This window comes from Musa acuminata, chromosome BXJ3-3, assembly GCF_036884655.1.
Source record: "Musa acuminata AAA Group cultivar baxijiao chromosome BXJ3-3, Cavendish_Baxijiao_AAA, whole genome shotgun sequence".
NCBI lineage: Eukaryota > Viridiplantae > Streptophyta > Magnoliopsida > Zingiberales > Musaceae > Musa > Musa acuminata.
The window spans coordinates 24,566,344-24,584,599 of NC_088351.1; positions in this window are offsets into that span (position 1 = coordinate 24,566,344).

The window sequence follows — 18,256 nt, forward strand, 5'->3', positions numbered from 1 at the left end:
CCCCTTGGCTTCCTCCACCTTTGTTTCTCCCCCCTCTCCGTTATGCACCTCATCTTCTCATCCGCTTCTCTTTTTTTCTTCGACTCCCTATCACTTTTCCCTTAGCTTCCTCCACCTTTGTTTCTCCCCCCTCTCCGTTATGCATCTCATCTTCTCATCCGCTTCTCTTTTTTCCTTCGACTCCCTATCACTTTTCTCTCTCTCTCTCTCTCTCTCTCCTCCTCACAGTTTAACCTAGAAAACCAAATATAGGACCATCATCTGATAAAAACTATAAATATATATATATATATATGTATACATATACATATATGTATGTATACATATACATATATGTATGTATACATATACATATATGTATGTATACATATACATATATGTATGTATACATATACATATATGTATGTATATATATAATTATATATACATGTATATACATATTTATATGTATATTTCGTATTCTGCGTGCAGGCGCCGAACCATGGAACATAAGAGACGCCCTCCCATTTGTTAGAAGTGCAGGGCCCACTTGATATAAGAATTGAGAGAGAATGCTGCGGCATTTGGTTGCTCGGATCAGACGCTGGATCCGAACCTGTGAGGTTTAAGGGCTCCAAAGGTCCGTTCGTGCGCAGTTCCGCAAGGGAATGGTGAAGTTGGAGGTAATCCAACCAATCGAGGGTATTCTTGCCTCGTCGGCGTCATGGGCGACGCAAGGAGACGCGGTCGAGAAATGCAAGATCGTCAAGAAAGGGGAGGCGGGGTCCTTTTGCTCCCTGGGGCTATGTTGTCTTCAACAAAGCGCAGGTACCCGTCTATGGTTTCTAATGTTCGATGCCCTTACGCCCCTTTGGTTCGTTCAGGCGCTTGGTGTCGCGTGCATCGACAAAAATCGCACCTTTTCTTCTTCTGGTGGTCGTCGTTTATCGTTGCGTATATATATTTCATGGTTATAGATTCAGAGAATAGTCTGCCAAAAGACAATTTTGACTTGTAAAAGAACAAGTCCAATTGAATGCTGCTAATTTCCTGCCACAGAAAAGATGTAGAATTGCAGAAAACATGTCCAGTTGAATGCCATTATATTATTTCAACATCCATTCATGTGCTCTGTAATGTTTGCAAAAGAAAAGATCATTATATTTTCTGTTGGGATCTCAATAACCTCTTTGACTTGTTCACAACACACATGTCCATTGCTGTCTTAAGGACTTAAATTGCTAACTTCAAGGAAGAGCATGTTGCCCCTTTGAGAAAAAAGACAAAAAAAAGAAGAAGAATCAGATATAATGGTGGTAAAGGACAAACTTTGAGCATCTTGTGCCAATGAAACAAGTGAGGCCAGGATGACAAGACAATGGAGATTGTGAAGTACTTACTTGATCAGTCAGTCTCTAGATGAAACATGGAGATTATGATGATCAGCCACTAGATGAAACACAGTCTTTCTCGAGAATGCATGAAGATTATCTTCTGGAAATGAGTTGCAAGAACTTAAATCATCAATTGTCCCTGAGGTGAGTTAGAACTGGTTAGTGTTTCATTACATATGAGCATATAAGACATATTTGGGCTAGTCAGTTCCAGAGTGATGCTACTCTTCTTCAATTACTGGAGAGGGCTATGTGCATCTTTGTGTTTACCATCAGTTTTGAGTTTTTGCATTTCACTTGTCATGAAACTACAAGCTGTGGCACCTTATGAATTAACATCTCTGTGAGATGCCCATGGAGTTGATGGGATTTGTCAAGTGATATATTTAGAAAATGGAAAGAGTATCTGTGATTTGTTTAAAGAGAATTATCTCATGGATAATTTCTTTTCAGTGTGATGCTTTAGATTGGTTACCGAATGACATTGCTTGTGCCATTGGATAGAAGTATTATGAGAAACATAAAATTCAATAGATCTTGATGTGCCGTGGTTGATGAGTCAACACGGCCAGTCCACGGATCGATGTAGGAAGTCTTCAGTTGGCTGAGTTGGTCGCTGAGGTCGGTCAAGCCCTCGAAACCGAGTGTTGGCGTTGGAATGTTGATCGGCATCTCTCGGCCCGGACATCGATTGGCGACTCGTCGTCGGGATGCTGGTTGACGACTCTCAGGTCGAAATGCTCGTGGCTCAAGGGTAGCCACTTTCCTGCAAGGATGGCCCTCGTTGGGTGATTGCTGACTTTAGCCCCTCCGACGAGCAAGTCAGTTGTGGGTTGATTTGTTTTTTGCCTCCTCCTAGATCGGATGCCGGCCAGGGGCTTTTATACTACTGTACGAGGGTCAGTCGTATGCGAGTTTGGCGTGGTGGTCGATCCTCGAGAGGTGAGATAGTACCTTTGTGTGGTCGCTGTCCCGGGACGCGTGGAACGACGCCATGCAACACCATCCCGAGCTTTCCGAGACAAGATGTACCGAGCACACCTTGGTACAGATTTTGGCTCGGCGCGTGGGGGTGCTCCTCTTGCTGACTTGGGTGGCATGGACCCAAAATATACATTATCAATCCTACCCCTAACCCTCCTCCCCCCCCCCCCCCCCATCGGGGCGTGTCGTGGGGTCCTTGCAAGAGGGTGAGGGGCACGCTTGGGTCGGAGCGCCGTGGATGTATTGATTGCTTGTGAGGGAAGTTGGATTGGCTCGTCATGAGGCAGTTCGGGGGCGGCGCCCTATGCATTGGGAAGGGTTGGCACCGTCGGTCGGGTGGCTGGGCCTAGGCAGGATGATGTTGGTGAGTCACTGGTCAGGAGACCGAGTTGTGCGACCCGGAAGGAGACGACCTGTTGGCCGAGTAACTGATCTCGGGCTCAGGCTTGTGGCTGGCGAGTCGCAAGTCGGGGGGGATCGATCTAGCGTGACTCAGGAAAAGACTAGCGAGTCGCAAGTTGAGGACTATTTTAGCTCGACTCAGATAAAGATTGGTGAGTCTCGAGTCGGAGGACCGATCTGGCACGACTCGGGAAAAGACTAGCGAGCCGCAAGTCGGGGACCGATCTGGTGCGACTTGGATAAAGACTAGCGAGTCACAAGTCGGAGGACCGATCTGGTGCGACTCGGGAAAAGACTGACGAGTCACAAGTCGAGGACCGATTTGGCACCACTCGAATAAAGATTGGTAAGTCGCAAGTCGGGTATCGATCTGGCGTGACTCAGATAAAGACTAGCAAGTCGCAAGTCAAAGGATCGATCTAGCATGACTCGAATAAAGACTGGTGAGTCGTAAGTCGGAGGACCGATCTGGCGCGACTCGGATAAAGACTGGGGAGTCACAAGTCGGAGGACCGATATGGCATGACTCGGATAAAGACTGGGCCTGTGGGCCAAGGGACTGTACTCGGGCTCAGGCAGGACTGACGAGTCGCAAGTCGAGGACCGATTTGGTGTGACTAGGATGAAAACTGGGCTTGTGGGCCGAGGGTCTGCACTCGGGCTCGGGCATGAGGATTGATGAGTTGCAAGTCGGGGACCGATCTGGCACGACTAGGATGAAGACTGGGCTTATGGACCGAGGGTCTGCACTTGGGCTCAAACATGAGGACTGACGAGTCACAAGTCGGGGATCGATCTGGCACGACTCTAATGAAGACTAGGCCTATGGGCCGAGGGTCTACACTCGGGCTCAGGCAGGACTGACAAGTCGCAAGTTGGGAACCGATCTAGCACGATTCGGATGAAGACTGGGCCTACGGGCCGAGGGTCTGCACTCGGGCTCAGGCATGAGGACTGACGAGTCATAAGTCGGGGACCGATCTAGCATGACTAGGATGAAGACTGGGCCTGTGGGCCAAGGGCCTACACTCGGGCTCAGGCATGAGGACTAACGAGTCGCAAGTCAGGGACCGATCTGGCACAACTAGGATGAAGACTGGAGGGCGTCATTGGGCGACACGCTGGGGTTTGCCCAGGTGCCACCGCGCCACGTGGCGTGCCTGATGGAGTGGCACAGGGCCTGGCGGGAAACTTCCTATTACGAATGGCTTCTGGCGGGAAATTTTTAGTGATGAGGCACCTCTGGCGGGAGCTTTGAGAACGACGAATCTAGAGAATCCGAGGAGTTATGATGGGTTTTAAATGCTGCAACCATCTCTCTCCTCAAGAAGCCCAATTGTCGCCTCACGGTGGATTAGCCTGCTCTTTATAAGCTTCTTCCAGAACAATTGCCATCACTTTGCTCAGTCCTTCGTCCTACGCCTCGGCTCCTTCCTTCTGACCTTGAGGTCGGGATGTCTCCGTCTTCCTCTTCATCTTCTTCTTCATTGTCTTCTTCTTCTTCGTCTTCCTCTTCTTTGTCTTCTTCTTCTAGGGGCCCGTAGACTTAGGTTGTCAGTTTGTCCTCGGGTGGCATGCTTTTGAAGGCCGCAAGGAGTTCTACTGTGCTTAAAAACCTCAAGTCGTGGTATGATGTAGATTCGGTGGTGACCGAGGAACTTTTGAGGGTACTTTGGGATCGCTATCGTATCTCGAAGTGCTATGGTGTTCACGCCCCTCGGCTTGGTCAGTGGCCGTATGATCAATTTCCCGACGGGTTCGGGCTGACCGTGGGTGCCCTCGAGGCGGGACTGCGGTTCCCGCTGCATGCTGTTATCGAGGAGTGCCTTCGTAAGTGGGGAATATCGTCGTCCCAGATGGCGCCGAACTCTTAGTGCTATCTGGTGGTCTTTCTTGGGGAGTGTTGGGGAGCCGGGATCGAGCCGACTAGGACCCTCTTCCTGGCCTGCTTCCGTCTGTGTAAGGGGCAAGGCAGGTATTACCTGACCGCCCGTAGCGGTTTTAAGATCAATGGTGCTCCTTCTAACAACAAGGGTTGGAAGAGTCACTTCTTCTTCGTCAATTGTAGTCGGGGGTGGGGTTTCAGTACTGGATGGACTTCCCGAACCATCGACAATGTCCCCCCATTTCTTTCTGTCGGAGAAACAGTGGACGTGAATCGACTATGGGGTATCTTGTCCTCTTCTCGGGCAATCAGAGAGATGACCGAGGAGTGGCTGGTCAAGGCGGGACTGAGACCAGCCACTAGGGGTATGGTCATTCACATGTTATGGATTGTCCACTCATCTCGAGCTAGCTGACTGACCAGGCTTTTGCTTACAGAGATGGTGGACCTCCAGTCGGTGGAGAGGACGCCTCACGCCAAGGCTGTCGCGCCACCGTCTCGGGGTGGCGAGGGTTCTGGAGCTGGGGGTGCCTCGTAGAAGGGCACACCAAAGAGGACGTCAGGGTCTCCGGAGGCAAGTCACCCTTAGAAGAAGGCGAAGACTGCGGTTTGGAAGACGTACGCGAGCTCAGTTGCTCGTGAGAGTGCCGTCCCAGAGTCATCCGGGGTTGCTCCCCAAGGTGAGGGCTTGGGGAGCTCGTGAGGAAAGGGGGTGGCCGGATCGTCTAGCAACGGCCCCTCGAGGAGGCCTTCGATGCACCTGAAGTCGATGTGGGACTTGTGCCGCATCCGCTCTTGGGCCAAAGTCGAGCAGTATCAGGCCCTAAGGATGATCAACCTTCCTGCTGGGGAGTCGGGAACCCCCTACACCTCTCGATGGGCAAACCTCAAGGCCGGCAGTCGGATCTGGGCTGACGGGCCGAATGCCCAGGAGTTTATCCAGGGGGCACTCCACTGTTGAATCTCGTATTTTGATGATGAAACTACTTGATATATGTTTATGATTTAATCTGCGTTTTGAGTGACGCAGGATGCTTCGATCAGGATGAGACAATTAAAGCAGGAAAATCATGTTGTGCCGAAGGAAAATGTCAGAAGATTGGACGTCGGGCCGGTGGATCGGTCGACGTATCGACAGAAGGCTTCGGGCCGTGAACTCGGGCATCGGGCCAAGAAGAGCGGGTATTGTGCCAAGGATATCGGAGTTGCGGAGTCAACTGGCCGATTGGGCAATAGGCTACAGGAGAGGACGATGCGCCGAAGAATCGGACGAAGCGTCGAGGGACCAATGACATGTCGGACAACTTGGTTAATTGCTTAGGATTAATTGTCTCGATCGAAGTTTTGTTTTGTTGTGCAGGATTAACTATGATAACGATGAAGACATAAAGCGAAACAAAGTGTCGGAGTCAAGCGCGAAGGATTTGTTGCGAGTTCGAGAGTTCGACGAAAGTCCGAAGGTTCGTCGGGAATGCTACCGGAACTAGCCGAGAATGAGTTGGGAGCTTGCCGAAGGGTTTTTCGGAAGCTCGCCGGAAGGTTCGTTGGAAGTTCACGGAGCTCGCCGAGAAAGATCGGAGCTTGCCGACGAAGCTTGTTGAAACTCGCTAAGATCAAATCGTGAAGTCTAGGAGCTTGCCGGGAGTCCGCAGAATGGTTTCCGAGAGTTCATCGGAAGACCGCCGGAAGTTTGCCGGAAGCTCGCCAGAAGAAGTCTTGACTTGCAGACTTTGTAATAGCTTAGAAAATGTCTTTAAATTCATAGTTAGCACGTTAATTAGGGTTAGGATTAGGTGTTAATCCTATAACCCAAGTAGGGGCCAATTAGGCCCAAGTTCGGACTGGTTTGGACCAAGTTTGGAGCCAAACCAAGTGAGCTGGAATAGTGAAAGAGGTGCAACCGCCCTAGCCAAGAGGTGCAACCGCCCAGGCTAAGTCTCCCAGCGAGACTGGGCGGTGCAACCGCTCCAGCCAGGCGGTGCAACCGCCCAGGGCTCAGTCTCCAAGCGAGACTGGGCGGTGCAACCTCCTCTGTCAAGAGGTAGCACCGCCAGAGCTCAAGTTCCGAGCTCTGCCAAGAGATGCAACCACCGAGCTCGGTCTTCGAGCTCTGGCAGAGAGGTGCAACATCTCTGGACAGGAGATGCACCGCCTGAGCTCGGTCTTCGAGCTCTGGCAGAAAGGTGCAACCACCCCTGACAGAGAGGAGCATCCGCCTGAGCTCAGTCTTCGAGCTCTGCCAGGCAGTGCAACCTCTCCAGTCAAGAGGTGCAACCGCCTGATCCCGGAATTCCGGGATTTGATCGTTTTGAGCTCGAAATTTGAATTGGGTTGGGGCCTATAAATACCCCACCCATTCAGCACTGAAAGAAGCAAGAACTTACCCGAAATCTTGATCTTTTCAGTGGTTCTTAGAGCTCAAAACTGCTAGTTTTCCTCCTCCTTCTGTTCTTCAAGTTTGAGTTGTAAAGAGAGGAGAGAAAACATCTGAAAGGGTTGTCTCCTAAGCCCGTCAAAAGGAGTGAATCTGTAAGAGGGTAGTTGGCCTTCGCCTATTGAAGGAAGGCCCCTAGTTGACGTCGGCAACCTCGTCGGTGGAGGAAGCCAAAAGTGGAGTAGGTCAAGGCTGACCGAACCACTCTAAATTTCTGGTTTGCGTTTATTTTTGAGCACTCTATCATTACTGCAAACCTCCTTCATTACTACTGCTCTCTGCGCTTTCACGAACAAGTTCTAAGTGCTGTTCTTCCGAATCTGCATTCAGACGTAAATTCGTATTTTCATACATTACAGTTTACGTTTGATTCTGCAGAACTGTCTTCCGTGCTTTTACGAACGAGCTTCTTTGCAGTACACACTTACATTTTGATCCTATTGATAACTGCAAACTGTCCTCTACAATTTTACGAACGAGTTTCAACATTTAGACGTAAAACTGCATTCAGACGTAAATCGGCTTTCCTCGCACAATCATCAGATCTCAGTTCACGTTTACGTCTTGATTTCAACTGCATACTGCCTTCTGCGAGTATACAAACGAGTTTCAAAGTTTAGACGTAAATCTGCGTCTAGACGTAAAACTGCGTCTAGACGTAAATCTGCGTTTAGACGTAAATCTGAGTTTAGACGTAAATCTGAGTTTAGACGTAAATCTGCCTTTAGACGTAAAACTGCGTTTAGACGTAAATCTGCGTTTAGACGTAAATCTGCGTTTAGACGTAAAACTGCGTTTAGACGTAAATCTGAGTTTAGACGTAAACTGCGCTTAGACGCAAAACTGCGCTTAGACGCAATCTGCGCTTAGATGCAAACTGCACTTAGATACAAACTGAGAATTAGCTTTTGCATCATAATAGTTTTTGAACGAACGCAGCTTTTGGTTTTTAATCGCTGTAAGATTTCCGCTGCACTAATTCACCCCCCCCCCCCCCCCTCTTAGTGCTCTCGATCCTAACAATTGGTATCAGAGCGGGGTATTTCTCATTTCGGATTTACACCCGAGAGAAATGGCTCTTCAAGAAGGCTTTTCGGTCTTTCGTCCATCGTTCTTTAACGGATTGGACTATACTTATTGGAAAACTCGAATGAGAGTTTTCTTGATTTCTCTAAATCTGGATTTATGGAATATCGTTGAAAACAGCTTTCAACTTCCCTCTAAACCGACGAACGAATGGTCGGATTTGGAGAAGAAGTATTTCTCTTTAAACGCAAAGGCTATGAATGCCTTATTTTGCGCTTTGGACAAAAATGAGTTCAATCGGATTTCTACGTGCGAAACAGCTTTTGACATTTGACGAACACTTGAAATCTCGCACGAGGGAACTAGTAGTGTCAAAGACTCGAAAGTTAACTTTTTATTGCATGATTTCGAGCTTTTTCGAATGCAACCAAGCGAGACTATAGGCGACATGTACACCCGTTTCACGGATGTCGTCAATAGTTTAAGAGCTCTTGGAAAATGTTTTTCGGACTTTGAACTCGTAAACAAGATTTTGCGTTCTCTTTCTAAGAAGTGGGATTCAAAAGTAACTGCAATACAAGAAGCTAAAAACCTAAACAACTTACCACTTGAAGAACTAATTGGTTCATTGATGACATATGAAATGGTGTACAATGCACATGATGAACATGTTGAACTCTGGACAAATGAATGCCACTTGAGCGATGACTCAAGTGATGAGGACAATGATGAACAAAACAACCTTCCAAAGAACAGGAAGGATTTGGGACATAGAACATTTGAAGACCACTCGAGCATAAGCTCAAGTGATGGTGAACTTAAACTACAAATGAAACGAAAATTAAATAGCAAAAAGAATCAAACTACTTGCTTTAAACGCAAGAAGAAGAACAAAAATTGGGATGAATCGAGCTCCTTCGAAGAAGAAAAAGTCAACAAAAGCAAGGCGGCAAACTACGCCTTAACAGCCTACAATGATGAGGTAATCGAAATCCCCCTAATTTACTTCGAAATTACATGATGCTTTTCATGATGCATTTTTCTTTTTCTTTAAATTTTCTTGAAAATTATATTTTTAATAATTTAATAATGAAAATGCAAAAATATGATCATGCTTGTAATCTTGAAAATGATAATGAAAATTGCATGTCTTATGTTAATGCAAGATAGAAATCTAATGATTTTACACCTAGTGAGATTAATCTTATTTATGTGCTTGAGAAGCAAGAATGTATATTTTGATGATTTTCATATTGCTTTTCAATGACGATACATGGCTTTTGTCTGGAAGGCTTGATATTTTTCATTGTCTTTGTTTATTAAATATAATGTATGGTTTTGACATAAAAATAAAGATTTGAGCATGCTATTATAAAGTCAATCATAAATTAAAACTAAAGAAGTTTTAGGCATTTATAAGAATCATTCAAAATTATGTTCAATGAAACCTTGCTTAATGTTGCAATGAAAATATTAAAGTTATACTTGATGATTTCAGATTTGACAAATGCTACACTTTAAATATGAATCATTCTTTAATCAGATTAAATGCTTCAATCATTTTCTATCTCTAAGAGTTCTCGATTTTGGTGAAATACAAGTGATAAATTCATTTATGATATCTTGTAAATCACTTGAATTATGAATGAGTTTTTCTTTTTTATGATGTGTTAAAAGAATCACTTAAAAAGAAAATGTTTTTCCCATTTTATCGAGATTAATGATTTCATGATATTATGTGAATCTCGAAACTGATTTTGATGAAATAGTAATAACGTTATTCATGTTATGAATCTTAAAAATGATAATATGCTTCATGTGATAATATGAATACATGAAACACTTATGATATTCTGTGTATTCATAAAATATTTATCTCATCATCCAATAACTCTTCTTGATATTCCTTATGAGATGAAATGAAATAATGCATGAAATACAAATGAGGAGTTAATGATCATGCATAATAGGATGTAATGAATTCTAGATACCATCGTTTGAATATCTATGATCATGCTGCCAAAATGATATATCATGAATGCTTGAATATCATGTTTGATATGCTCATGATGATGATTGATTTTTCAGTATCATGCATAAATTTTTTGAAATGTAATGTTAATGAATTTGTGCATTGAAACTATAATGATGCACAAATAAGAATGATTACTTACCTTTGTCATGATTTAGAAATTGATGTAAAGGGTTTTTCCCTTGTTGACAATGACAAAGGGGGAGATAGCTAGTTTGCACAAGTCAAGAAGATGCAAAAACTTGATTGCTAGCTTGCCTATCGTAAGTAGCAAAGATTGCTAACTTGCTTATTTCAAGAAGCAAAAGTTGTCTTCTTGAACATCACCATCTTGAATATCTCAAGAAGCAAGACTTGCAACTTGCACATTACAATAGGAAGCAATAATCATGAGCCTACACAAGAAAGTTATCTTGCATTTGCTTTCGAAGTTTTTTGCTAGCTTGTATATTGTGAAACTTGTACATCGTAAAAATTGCTAGCTTGTTGGTCTAAAGAGAAGCAAAAAGTTGCTATCTCAAAAGAAGCAAATATGCTATCTTGCCTATCTCAAGAGGCAAAAATGCTAACTTGCGCATCTAGCAAAGTGAGCAAAATTTTCAAGAAGCAAGAGTTGCCTTCTTGAACATCTCTAATTTGCTAGCTTGCATGATATAGAACTTGCTATCTTGAACATTACCAAAAGTGCTATCTTATATGTTATAAAACTTGAATATCTAAAACTTGATAGCATGAATGTCCTAAGCATGATATAACACTTGCTAAATCTTCTAGCTCCAAGATTGCATGATGATAAAACTTGATACTATGTTTTTCATGCAATGAGTTGAATCAATATCACAAACACTTGATTGTGATACTTCTCCTTTTTGTTGATGACAAAGGGGGAGAAGTATGTTGATGAAAGTATGTTGATGACATGACATGTGATGCATAAAGTTTATGCATATGTTCATGTTGACGTGTTGCAAGTATTCATGATGAATATTGCAATGACTTGAATTCAGTTTGAATTCAAGGTTCTATCAATATGGCATATTGATAGGGGGAGTTTGTTTAAACTCCGGGAGTTAAGTTTAACTCCGTCATCAAGTGGTTGTCATCATCAAAAAGGGGGAGATTGTTGAATCTCGTATTTTGATGATGAAACTACTTGATATATGTTTATGATTTAATCTGCGTTTTGAGTGACGCAGGATGCTTCGATCAGGATGAGACAATTAAAGCAGGAAAATCATGTTGTGCCGAAGGAACATGTCAGAAGATTGGACGTCGGGCCGGTGGATCGGTCGACGTATCGACAGAAGGCTTCGGGCCATGAACTCGGGCATCGGGCCAAGAAGAGCGGGTATTGTGCCAAGGATATCGGAGTTGCGGAGTCAACTGGCCGATTGGGCAATAGGCTGCAGGAGAGGACGATGCGCCGAAGAATCGGACGAAGCGTCGAGGGACCAATGACATGTCGGACAACTTGGTTAATTGCTTAGGATTAATTGTCTCGATCGAAGTTTTGTTTTGTTGTGCAGGATTAACTATGATAACGATGAAGACATAAAGCGAAACAAAGTGTCGGAGTCAAGCGCGAAGGATTTGTTGCGAGTTCGAGAGTTCGACGGAAGTCCGAAGGTTCGTCGGGAATGCTACCGGAACTAGCCGAGAATGAGTTGGGAGCTTGCCGAAGGGTTTTTCGGAAGCTCGTCGGAAGGTTCGTTGGAAGTTCACGGAGCTCGCAATGACGTGTTGCAAGTATTCATGATGAATATTGCAATGACTTGAATTCAGTTTGAATTCAAGGTTCTATCAATATGGCATATTGATAGGGGGAGTTTGTTTAAACTCCGGGAGTTAAGTTTAACTCCGTCATCAAGTGGTTGTCATCATCAAAAAGGGGGAGATTGTTGAATCTCGTATTTTGATGATGAAACTACTTGATATATGTTTATGATTTAATCTGCGTTTTGAGTGACGCAGGATGCTTCGATCAGGATGAGACAATTAAAGCAGGAAAATCATGTTGTGCCGAAGGAACATGTCAGAAGATTGGACGTCGGGCCGGTGGATCGGTCGACGTATCGACAGAAGGCTTCGGGCCGTGAACTCGGGCATCGGGCCAAGAAGAGCGGGTATTGTGCCAAGGATATCGGAGTTGCGGAGTCAACTGGCCGATTGGGCAATAGGCTGCAGGAGAGGACGATGCGCCGAAGAATCGGACGAAGCGTCGAGGGACCAATGACATGTCGGACAACTTGGTTAATTGCTTAGGATTAATTGTCTCGATCGAAGTTTTGTTTTGTTGTGCAGGATTAACTATGATAACGATGAAGACATAAAGCGAAACAAAGTGTTGGAGTCAAGCGCGAAGGATTTGTTGCGAGTTCGAGAGTTCGACGGAAGTCCGAAGGTTCGTCGGGAATGCTACCGGAACTAGCCGAGAATGAGTTGGGAGCTTGCCGAAGGGTTTTTCGGAAGCTCGCCGGAAGGTTCGTTGGAAGTTCACGGAGCTCGCCGAGAAAGATCGGAGCTTGCCGACGAAGCTCGTTGAAACTCGCTAAGATCAAATCGTGAAGTCTAGGAGCTTGCCGGGAGTCCGCAGAATGGTTTCCGAGAGTTCATCGGAAGACCGCCGGAAGTTTGCCGGAAGCTCGCCAGAAGAAGTCTTGACTTGCGGACTTTGTAATAGCTTAGAAAATGTCTTTAAATTCATAGTTAGCACGTTAATTAGGGTTAAGATTAGGTGTTAATCCTATAACCCAAGTAGGGGCCAATTAGGCCCAAGTTCGGACTGGTTTGGACCAAGTTTGGAGCCAAACCAAGTGAGCTGGAATAGTGAAAGAGGTGCAACCGCCCCAGCCAAGAGGTGCAACCGCCCAGGCTAAGTCTCCCAGCGAGACTGGGCGGTGCAACCGCTCCAGCCAGGCGGTGCAACCACCCAGGGCTCAGTCTCCAAGCGAGACTGGGCGGTGCAACCTCCTCTGTCAAGAGGTAGCACCGCCAGAGCTCAAGTTCCGAGCTCTGCCAAGAGATGCAACCACCGAGCTCGGTCTTCGAGCTCTGGCAGAGAGGTGCAACATCTCTGGACAGGAGATGCACCGCCTGAGCTCGGTCTTCGAGCTCTGGCAGAAAGGTGCAACCACCCCTGACAGAGAGGAGCATCCGCCTGAGCTCAGTCTTCGAGCTCTGCCAGGCGGTGCAACCTCTCCAGTCAAGAGGTGCAACCGCCTGATCCCGGAATTCCGGGATTTGATCGTTTTGAGCTCGAAATTTGAATTGGGTTAGGGCCTATAAATACCCCACCCATTCAGCACTGAAAGAAGCAAGAACTTACCCGAAATCTTGATCTTTTCAGTGGTTCTTAGAGCTCAAAACTGCTAGTTTTCCTCCTCCTTCTGTTCTTCAAGTTTGAGTTGTAAAGAGAGGAGAGAAAACATCTGAAAGGGTTGTCTCCTAAGCCCGTCAAAAGGAGTGAATCTGTAAGAGGGTAGTTGGCCTTCGCCTATTGAAGGAAGGCCCCTAGTTGACGTCGGCAACCTCGTCGGTGGAGGAAGCCAAAAGTGGAGTAGGTCAAGGCTGACCGAACCACTCTAAATTTCTGGTTTGCGTTTATTTTTGAGCACTCTATCATTACTGCAAACCTCCTTCATTACTACTGCTCTCTGCGCTTTCACGAACAAGTTCTAAGTGCTGTTCTTCCGAATCTGCATTCAGACGTAAATTCGTATTTTCATACATTACAGTTTACGTTTGATTCTGCAGAACTGTCTTCCGTGCTTTTACGAACGAGCTTCTTTGCAGTACACACTTACATTTTGATCCTATTGATAACTGCAAACTGTCCTCTACAATTTTACGAACGAGTTTCAACATTTAGACGTAAAACTGCATTCAGACGTAAATCGGCTTTCCTCGCACAATCATCAGATCTCAGTTCACGTTTACGTCTTGATTTCAACTGCATACTGCCTTCTGCGAGTATACAAACGAGTTTCAAAGTTTAGACGTAAATCTGCGTCTAGACGTAAAACTGCGTTTAGACGTAAATCTGCGTTTAGACGTAAATCTGAGTTTAGACGTAAATCTGAGTTTAGACGTAAATCTGAGTTTAGACGTAAATCTGCCTTTAGACGTAAAACTGCGTTTAGACGTAAATCTGCGTTTAGACGTAAATCTGCGTTTAGACGTAAAACTGCGTTTAGACGTAAATCTGAGTTTAGACGTAAACTGCGCTTAGACGCAAAACTGCGCTTAGACGCAATCTGCGCTTAGACGCAAACTGCACTTAGATACAAACTGAGAATTAGCTTTTGCATCATAATAGTTTTTGAACGAACGCAGCTTTTGGTTTTTAATCGCTGTAAGATTTCCGCTGCACTAATTCACCCCCCCCCTCTTAGTGCTCTCGATCCTAACATCCACCGACGATGGCAAAGGAGCTATTCCGCTCCCCCTTGGAGCTGCTGATGGATCGGGCGGCCAAGTCGTTCATCTGGGTAAGTGGTGCTGCTTTTTGCCTGTTTGGTCCTTCCTTCTACAAGTGGATTCTGTCTCTGACTTTTGCGCAGGGCCAGGATTATTCCATGGCGCTGATTGATTGTGTCTGGGATGCCGGAAGGGTGATCGAGTGCCTCTCGGACTCCAAATCCTCCCTTTGCATGGAGCTCTTGGAGCTGAGGGTCGGGACGGGTCCGAGGCCGTCGTCGCGGCCGAACAACGCGCCTCAGCTCTGGACGAAGAGGTGAACCATCTGAAGGCCGAGCTGGAGGAAAGTGTTAGGATCGAGAGCACTAAGAGGGGGGGGGGGTGAATTAGTGCAGCGGAAATCTTACAGTAATTTAAAAGCTAAAGTTGCGTTCGTCCGATAAAAAATGATTTCGATATAAAAGCAGAATCACAGTGCAGTTTACGTCTAAGCGCAGTTTTGCGTCTAAGCATAGTTTGCGTCTAAGCGCAGTTTGCGTCTAAGCACAGTTTGCGTCTAAGCGCAGTTTGCGTCTAAACGCAGTTTTACGTCTAAACGCAGTTTTACGTTCAAACACAGTTTTACGTCAAAACGCAGTTTTACGTCTAAACGTAGTTTTACGTCTAAACGCAGTTTTGCGTCTAAACGCAGTTTTGCGTCTAAACGTAGTTTTACGTCTAAACGCAGTTTTACGTCTAAACGTAGTTTTACGTCTAAACGCAGTTTTGCGTCTAAACGCAGTTTTACGTCTAAACGTAATTTTACGTCTAAATGTAGTTTTGCGTCTAAAAGCAGTTTTGAACCTTGAAAAGCATTTTACGTAGAAAGAAATTTGCAGTTATAAATGGAATCCGAATGTAAGCGTAAACCGCAGTGTGAAGATCGTACGAAAACACGATTTATGTTTGAATGCAGATTCTGAAAGATCAGAGCTTAGAAACTCGTTCGTAAAGGCGTAGAGGGCAGTAGCAATGTAGGAGGTTTGCAGTAATGATAAAGTGCTCAAGGTAAAAGCAAACCAGAGATTTAGAGTGGTTCGGTCAGTCTTGACCTACTCCACTTTTGGCTTCCTCCTCCGACGAGGTCACCAACGTCAACTAGCTGCCTTCCTTCAATGGGCGAAGGCTAACTGCCCTTTTACAGTTTCTCTCCTTTTGACAGGCTCAGGAGACTACCTTTACAGATCCTTTCTCTCCTCTCTTTACAACTCAAAACTTGAAGAACAGAAGGAGGAGAACTTTAGGACTTTACACAAATTTGAGCTCTTAGAATCACTGAAAAGATCAAGAATTCGGTGTGGATCTGTATCTTTTCAGTGCTGAATGGGTGGGGTATTTATAGGCCCCAACCCAGTTCAAATTTGGAGCTCAAAACGAACAAATCGATCAAATCCCAGAATTCTGGGATCAGGCGGTTGCACCTCTTGACTGGAGAGGTGGCACCGCCTGGCAGAGCTCGACGACTGAGCTCAGGCGATTGCACCTCTCTGCTAGAGCTCGAAGACTGAGCTCGATGGTTGCACCGCCTGGCAGAGCTCGAAGATTGAGCTCGGTGGTTGCACCGCCTGGCAGAGCTCGAAGTCTGAGCTCGGTGGTTGCATCACCTGGCAGAGCTCGAAACTGAGCTCAGGCTGATGCACCTCTCTGCCAGAGCTCGAAGACTGAGCTCGGTGGTTGCATCACCTGGCAGAGCTCGAGACTGAGCTCAGGCTGATGCACCTCTCTGCCAGAGCTTGAAGACTGAGCTCGGTGGTTGCACCGCCTGGCAGAGCTCGAAACTTGAGCTCTGGCGGTGCTACCTCTTGACAGAGGAGGTTGCACCGCCCAGTCTAGCTCGAAGACTGAGCTCTGGGCGGTTGCACCTCTTGGCTGGGGCGGTTGCACCGCCCAGCCTCGCAGCCCTGGCGGTTGCACCTCCTGGCTGGGGCGGTTGCACCGCCCAGCCTCGCAGCCCTGGCGGTTGCACCTCCTGGCCTAGGCGGTTGCACCGCCTGGTGCAATCAGGGTCCGAATGGTTCGCTCCATTCGGCCCAATTTGAATCTTTTCAGGGGCCCAATTGCCCCAAGATTAAGCTAATGGGATCAACTCCCATTTTCAAGCTTAATCATCGTGCTAACTACGATTAACTCTAAGACAACTTCTGCAGCTTTGCTCCGATGCGTCAATCGCTTCTTCCGGCGAGTTTCCGACGAACTTCCGTCGATCATCCGATAAACCCTCGGTGATCCTTCTGCGGACATCCGGCATACTCCTGGACTTTGCGACGATCCACTTGGCGAGTTCCGACGAGCTTCGCTTGGCAAGCTTCTGGACTTCTCGGATCTGTTCTCGCTGAACCTCCGACGACCGTCCGAACTTCCGTCGAACTCTCGAACTCCCAACGTGATCATGATCTTGACTCCGGCGCAACACCTGCTGCTTGTCTTACTCTCATCGTAGTTAATCCTGCACAACAAATCAAAACTTCGATCGAGACAATTAATCCTAAGCAATTAACCAAGTTGTCCGACATGTCATTGGTCCCTCGACGCTTCGTCCGATTCTTCGGCGCATCGTCCTCTTCTGCAGCCTATTGCCCAATCGGCCAGTTGACTCCGCAACTCCGATATCCTTGGCACAATACCCGCTCTTCTTGGCCCGATGCCCGAGTCCACGGCCCGAAGCCTTCTGTCGATACGTCGACCGATCCACCGGCCCGACGTCCAATCTTCTGACATGTTCCTTCGGCACAACATGATTTTCCTGCTTTAATTGTCTCATCCTGATCGAAGCATCCTGCGTCACTCAAAACGCAGATTAAATCATAAACATATATCAAGTGGTTTCATCATCAAAATACGAGATTCAACAATCTCCCCCTTTTTGATGATGACAACCACTTGATGACGGAGTTAAACTTAACTCCCGGAGTTTAAACAAACTCCCCCTATCAATATGCCATATTGATAGAACCTTGAATTCAAACTGAATTCAAGTCATTGCAATATTCATCATGAATACTTGCAACACGTCAACATGAACATATGCATAAACTTATGCATCATATGTCATGTCATCAACATACTTCTCCCCCTTTGTCATCAACAAAAAGGAGAAGTATCACAATTAATCGGTTGTGTGTGATATTGGTTCAACTTATTGCATGAAAATCATAATATCAAGTTTTATCCTCATGCAATCTTGTAGCTAGAAGATTTAGCAAGTGTTACATCATGCTTAGAACATTCATGCTATCAAGTTTTAGATATGCAAGTTTTATAGCATATAAGATAGCACTTTTGGTAATGTTCAAGATAGCAAGTTCTACATCATGCAAGCTAGCAAATTAGAGATGTTCAAGAAGGCAACTCTTGCTTCTTGAAAATTTTGCTCACTTTGCTAGATGCGCAAGTTAGCATTTTTGCCTCTTGAGATAAGCAAGATAGCACATTTGCTTCTTTTGAGATAGCAACTTTTTGCTTCTCTTTAGACCAACAAGCTAGCAATTTTTACGATATACAAGTTTCACAATATATAAGCTAGCAAAAATTTCGAAAGCAAATGCAAGATAAATTTCTTGTGTAAGCTCATGATTCTTGCTTCCTATTGCAATGTGCAAATTGCAAGTTTTGCTTCTTGAGATATTCAAGATAGTGATGTTCAAGAAGACAATTTTTCTTCTTGA